This window comes from Neovison vison, chromosome 13, assembly GCF_020171115.1.
Source record: "Neovison vison isolate M4711 chromosome 13, ASM_NN_V1, whole genome shotgun sequence".
NCBI lineage: Eukaryota > Metazoa > Chordata > Mammalia > Carnivora > Mustelidae > Neogale > Neogale vison.
Genome location: NC_058103.1, coordinates 64,517,242 through 64,524,401, shown reverse-complemented (window position 1 = coordinate 64,524,401; position 7,160 = coordinate 64,517,242).

Sequence of the window (7,160 nt, the reverse complement as noted above, 5' to 3'; positions counted from 1 at the left end):
TATTGAGTGTTGGTGTAATAACAAAGAAGAATATCCACAATTATTAATTCTTGAGTAATCACACACCTCTGTGTGAACTGAATTATCTTCACATATGTTAACCAAAACCACACACTATAACAGATTGATTGCAAAAGAGATATGGGAGTCTGACTGTCTTATACTAAGCTAGATATTTGAAAAAAACACAAAAATATAAAACAGTATCACTTTTTTTTTAGGGAGGGAAGAAACAGTTAATTTTTTTATTCAAAAATGTTATTTACATTAACATGTAATGAGTTTATCTTTTTTAAAAATAATTTTTAAATGATGTGATGGGGCATCTGGGTGGTTTAGTAGGTTAAGCCTCTGACTCTTCATTTTGGCTCAGGTCATGATCCCAGGGATCCAGCCCCATGTGGGGCTCTGTGCCGAGCGTGGAACCTGCATGAGATTCATGAGGTTCTCTCCTATCCCTCTCCCCTTATCCTTACCTTGCTGGCATGAGCTGTCTCTCTCTCAAATAAATAGATAAATCTTCAATAGTATTGTATTTACACCTAGTGAAACTCTTTCATTTTATGCCTTTGCATATCTTGCACATGATTAATGCCAGAATTTTACTGTCCTTTGTGTAAAGCAGAACATTAAGTTTTACCAAAAATGTGCCAAACTCTGGGGAACACTTGAAATATTTTTATATTACCTTTCTTGAATTTGATTAAAAAATTAATCACTCATAATTGCAAGTATATTGTCCTAGAGTTTAAAATAAATAACACTTTAGTCTTGTCAGCATTCATAAATTGAACATGTAAATATTGCATGACTTACCTGGGTAATTATCAGGACCTTTCTCATCTCCAAGGAAGAGATCTTGGAAGATGATTTAGAGATTGTTCTTATGTTGATGACCACTTTTCATTGAGTAATTAACGTAAGTCAGATACTGTCCTAAGTATTTACACACTTTATGCCAATTAATCCCTATAACAATCCTTTAAGAACCATATCACTAGCTTTCCAAAGGAAGGAATTGAGGCTTGGGAGCAATAAAAAAAATTGCCTGAAGTCGCTCAGCATGTAAAAGGTAGAGCTGTATTCAGATCTAGAGTGCATGGTTCTCACCCCAAGCTCCTGACAATGTTTTATTCCTCTTTCATTCCGCTGAGCTCCTAACCCTGCCATGCCACTTTTGTCCCTTTCACACAAATCTATTGTTGCCCTTAAGATACTTTGTTGCAATTTCTTTCTTTATTTATTTACCTCAGCTAATAAACTTTTTGTTCCCTTAAGAAGGAACCATGTCTGAGTTCCCACCACACAGGACACATGCATTTTTGCTGGGCTGAATTAATAACGGGTGAGGTTGTGGAACACAAAAGAGTTTAAATAACTTGCCCTTGACCACTCAATCAGTGTGTAGCCTCAGGATCTGAATCCAGAGCTTCCATCTCAACTTTCTATGATAAACATTGCAGGTAAATGCTTCTCAAATATGGTGCACAGACCAACTACATCAATATCATCTAGGCATTTGTCAGAAGTACAAATTTTTAGCACCCCCCCCCTTATTGGATAAGATCTTATAAAGGAAAGACCCAGAAATCTGTGTTTTAATAAGCCCCTCTTGAGATTCTGATGCATGCTGAAGTTTGAGAATCACTCCTCTATGTGAAGAGACATAACAGTTTAATAGGAATAGAATGGTTGACTCAGCATGGAGCATAATAAAGCCGTTCCTTTGATTTGCTGTGTGATTAGGTTTATAAAATGTCCTATTCTGCAGAAAATGAAAAATTCAAGCAAAAACTCATCTGGAGTAGTTGTTTTCATCTTGAGGAAAAAAATTAATCCAAAACAATTAATTACTCCTTCAAACAACCAGTCACTGAATAAATAATTTTTAAATTTACACACACACACACACACACACACACAGACACACAATTCAGGGAAGACTCCATTGGCTATATAAGTATGCCTACTTGGAGGAACCAAGTCAAAGAGCAATGAAATTTCCAGTTGACACTAGGTAAAGTTTTCATTGAAATACAAAGGTACACAGGTCCCTGGGTCTGTAGCACTATGGTGCACAATTATGCCAATTAATCGTGGACTCCCACTTGGTGTTTTCACGCAAGTTCTAATCATTCCGCCCGAAATGGAAAAAACAACCAGAACCAACACCTGTAATTCCTTTATGATCACAGATAGATTTTAAATTGTCTCCTAAAAATTAGAAATATTTCAACTCCAAAGTCAAATCCACAATCATAAAAAAATAAGCAAAAGCACATTTTAAGATTGTTGTCTAAAGACAAATTAAGCTTTTGTATATGTTGAGAGTATTTGATTATTTTGCAGAGTCTAAATTTAGCTTTAGTCAGAGCCAAGTGATTGGCAGATGCTTTGGAATAATATGCACCATGATGTGTGAATATTGTAACTAAAAAAAAAATATATGGATTTGAGACCCTTTCCCACTTTTTCTTTTTAAAAAAACAATTCCTCCTCCCCTACCGCCTGCTGCTGAATTTAAAAAAAATAGTGAAAGGATTTCCTCTCTTAACTAAATCTCTTCTCTTTCTAGCTATATATTTATAAAGTCCTCTGAGAATTAGTTTAGCATAATAGCCTGAGATATTCAGTACTTGATATAGGTAGTATCAATATGAAAAACCTCAGTAGTCTCCTTATAGATTATATATGAACATACATATATTATAAATAATGATTTATTAGATATTCTCTCTTAATTCCTTAGTTTCTCTTCTGGAATATCAAGAAAGTATATATTGCTAAGTTTATGTTACTTTTTTTCTCCCCTGACATTATAGTCTTCCTTTTGAACGGACTAGAGGGCATATTAATAGTATGGCAAATTTAGCAGTAAGAGCTTGAATTCAGTTTGGATTGAGGAGCAAAGTTGGAAAATTGCTCAAATCAAATATTTAACCCCTCTACAGAATGTAAAATCTCCTTTCCACAGTATGGAGGGATCTTAATTTTAGCTCATGGCTCTTCCTACAATGAAGACTCATCCCACAGATTGTTGTAAATTATCACATGAGGATTTTTTTTTTTAAATAGAAAAAGAAATCTCTCGTTGCAACCTAATCACTTTCATAAAACACTCAGCCTTTCAGAGTAAAACATCTCTTACCTTATTCATTACATATAGTATTTCCATTCTGTTTATTTTGTTTTGCTTTATATTATCCCAATCTGTATGTACTATTTTATTTTCCTCTTAAATACCTGGCCAAAGAAAAGCAAAAATTAGATACAATCAAACTCTGCAGCTCGTCTCTCCTACCTGTCACTGGTAGCTTCTGACAGCCAATAGTGAAAATTCAAAGTCAAACCATTTACCTCTAAGTATATGGAAATGAATTTCTAGAGAATAGATATTTTTATCATAGGAGCAAGAGGCATAGTTGTACACTGACAACAAGGATAAAGATGTAAATATGTAATTGTGATAGCTGTATATATGTCATATGCATGTATTGAGGGTTAAAACATCATAAAATTCTTTCTAGATCTCTATGTACACTAATATGTAGGTTTTCATAAGGAGGAGAATACAAGATGAGGAAGTATACAGGTTAATGCTAACTGGAGCCCTTTTTGTTGGATGAGTGCCAAAGCAACTTTCAAAATATTTCAAAACAGCTGCCAGCATGTAAAGATTTTAACTGAAAGAATAATGAAATATGAATTACTAATGAGCGAATAAACTTATATTTTGCTTAAGGTCCTTAATGAACATGCAGATAAGCAGATCCAATAAGGACTTTGTCTCTCATGCATGCAAACCAAACTTCCAGAATTACACATGTAAGGACAAAATACTGATGCACATTTATAAGCATTCTAAGGTAAGCTATGGTGGAAGTCTTCTTTGAGTATTCTTTGTGTTTCTATTTTAGAAAAGGAAGTTTCTGGAGGGCAGGAGCTATATTAATTCCTTAAATATGGGGTTGACAGCTTGGAACTTTGAAGTTGAATGTGCTCATTAAACTCTCTTTCAATAATATACAGTATAATTGAAAGTGAGCTTCAGCATATCTAGTCTAAATGTCTAGCAACAGAGCTCACACATTTTTTTTCTCTTGGGACAACTTCTATCCCCGTTTAAGCTTCCAAGAAAAACTTGCCCTCCAGAAGGTAAGCAAAGCAGGGCCACATATTTCCAGACCAACTTTTCTGTAAAATAAGTAGTCAGTAAAATATAATCGTTGGTCTTTTCTATCCATAGAAGTGTATCCACACAAAGAACTGTGATATTGTCTGCAGATAGAACTCCCTGTTAGTTGTGCAGAAAGACTTCAAAAGGGAAAGTAATTTTCTAAAAATTCTGATCTTTTGGCCAAAGAGGGTTTTCCCTCTTTGGCATCATTCAGTACATTGGGACTGCCTCTGGGTCACCCGGGTCTAGCTTGGAAGATTGCATTATGCTCCTGGAGTCAAAGCACATATGGAAGCTGGAGCTGCTTGCTGGAAGCCTCTATCATCTGGCTGACCTAGATATCAGGTGGCAAGCATAGCACCACCCCACAATGGGCCAATAATTCAGACAAACGCTATTTTATAGAAAGCCACTGCCTGGATCTGTGTTCATTTTTAGCCTTATTCATCAGCCATTCAATTGGCTTCCTTTGGCCTGTAGTACTACCAGCCTTGACCTAAGGAGTACTGCCTGGACCTATGATCTTGGAGAACTTCTCCAAACCCCTAAAGCATTCCTGACCTCTCTAGAATCGCCATGGAATTCCCATTTCTTTCAACTGGAAAGCCAGCTTTAGAGTCAAGGGATGGTATTTAAGATCTCTCTCTTCAGATCCGGCCCTGAGGATGAGAGATGGGGAGGAAAGAGCAACGAGATGCAAGTCAACCCATATCGCCTGGCTGAGGTGCTCTGAGTGGGACAGGGACCCATATCTGTGACCAGATCGTTACACAGCGGCTTTCCATCCACTCAGACCCTCTACTTTCTCAACATCCATCCCTCACCCCGTTTTAAGACCTTGAGTTTAGGCTTTGAAAAGCAAGTATCTCCGAATGAAACGCCGTTAAACTAGAACATGACCTCTTCCCAGGAAGGAAGAGTCAGGACCTCGGTTAGATCTTCAGCTCACTCCTGGGATCCCTAGCACACGCCACAGATGCTCATTACGATTCTTTTTACGTGCAACATGTGGGGGACGAAGCAGTTTCATATCTCCTGGTATTATCTGCCGTCCAAAGCATTTTCTTTGAGAGGAAAATGGAAACGCAGCTGCGCCGTGGGCCCGGCCAGGGAGAGCTGGGGCTCCCTCCCTCCGTCTCCCTGCGGCTGCCGGGCGCGGGAGGCTCCTCCGGAAACTGACTCGGGTTAGGGGAGTGCAGACATTGCCTAGGCAGGCGCGGGACGCAGCCCGGCGCGGACCGGCCTTTGTGCCGCTCGGCTGCTTCCCGACAGGCAGGAGGGTGGAAAGGGACGTCCAGCTCCGCGGCAAGGGCAGGCGTCTGGCCCCTAGACCTCGTGCGGGAACGTTAGTCTGGGCGGTCTCCGCCGCTCACGGCCTTGGCAACTTCTGGCCAATCCGCCCTGGCCCTCTGGGTCCCGGCCGGCGGGCTGCGCCCCAGGCTCAAAGGGTTAAGCAGGTGTCTCGCCCGGCGAGGCGCTATTGGCCGAGGGCCGCGGCCGCGGTCACCACGCTCCGCCGAGCCCAACTTGGGTTCGTGCGGCGGGCGCGGCGGCCACTCGTCCCCCGGCTGCCGTGCCCGGGCCTCGCCGCGCGGGGAGAGGAAAGGAGAGAACGAGCTGGGGAAACCCACATCAGCACCAGCGAAGTGGGTCGCGGGTGGGTGCGTGCAAGAGGAGGGGAGCCCTACCGAGCCTCGCGTCGCTCCGGGGCTGCGTCTGTGCCCCGCAACTCCGGTCCTGTCTCGCAAGCCGGAAGAAAGAGGGAGGAAGTGGGGCAACAGGGGGTCCTGGGCAGGGGGTGGGGGAGACGATCCACTCCCGCCACCCCCACCCGCTACTAAGGCGAGAAGAAGTGCAAGTTGTCATTAAAAAGGCGCGCCCAAATCACAAGCATCCCTCCTCATCCCCTAAAGAAATACCAATGTAACAATGCAGAGAAGTAACTGGGAGACACGAGGAAATAAATGCACGTGTTTTCTCTTTTTGTTTCCCTGGTGGTTGGAATTTGCAGAGTTCGCCTCAGTTGTGGCTGCTAATTTATTCGTTTCAACGTTTGAAAAGGGCGTATGGAGATGGGTCATCGGGGGCAAAGCCGGATCTCTCTACATGGACCTACAGTCCCCAGCTCACAAGTTTGTCCAAGACTAACCTGCCCGCCCACCAGGGGCGAGGAGAGTCCCTTCTTATAAAGGGAACAAACTCTCCATTGCACAAAAGCGGCTTCTCCGCCCGACCCCCTTCCCCCCATTCTCCTTTGCACACCATCCCTTCTCGATAAGCATCAAGTTCTCCAGTAGTCCAACTTGCAGTTGGCAACCCCCGCACTGCCTGGTGTGCAGAGGACTGGCAGAGAGGGGTCCGGTTGGGAGGGGAAGCTCTGAGCCCCCATTCCTGCACACGCGGGCTCAAGTCCAGGTTGCTGGAAGCCGCGGGAGGCGCGAGCCTGCTTGGATGGTGGTTATTTCTCTAGAGAAAAGAGGGGAGAGCGCGCGCCTCAATCTTGCACTTTGGGTCGGAAGTGCGCGGCGTGTGTGTGTGTGTGTGTGTGTGTGTGTGTAGCGGGGGGCGGGAAAGAAAGGCACCCTCAGCTGCCCGTCATTCCCTTGCACCGGCCAAGTCCTCGCCAACCCTCCCGGTGCATCCTTCCTCCGCCACCCCTCCCCTTCTTCTCTCAGCTGGGCTCGCGCCGCGCAGCCGGAGCAGCCAGTGAGAGCAACATCCTGGAAAGAGGGGGGAGCACCACCGCCCCCCAAAGGGGAAAAAGGCCCCACCCTGACACGTTTTGCTGTTTGCAAGTCCCTCGCACGCCCCCCGCACCTCCTCCTAGCGCTCGCGCCCCCCCCCCCCACCCCAGCCCGCTGCGCGCACATCAAAGCGCCTCTCCGCCGCGCACAGTGGCCGCGGCTCACTAATGGGATTGCAGGCTAGTGCCTGGCTCCGCTGCTGCCGCCGCCGCTGCTCGCCCTGCTGCTGCTGCCGCCGC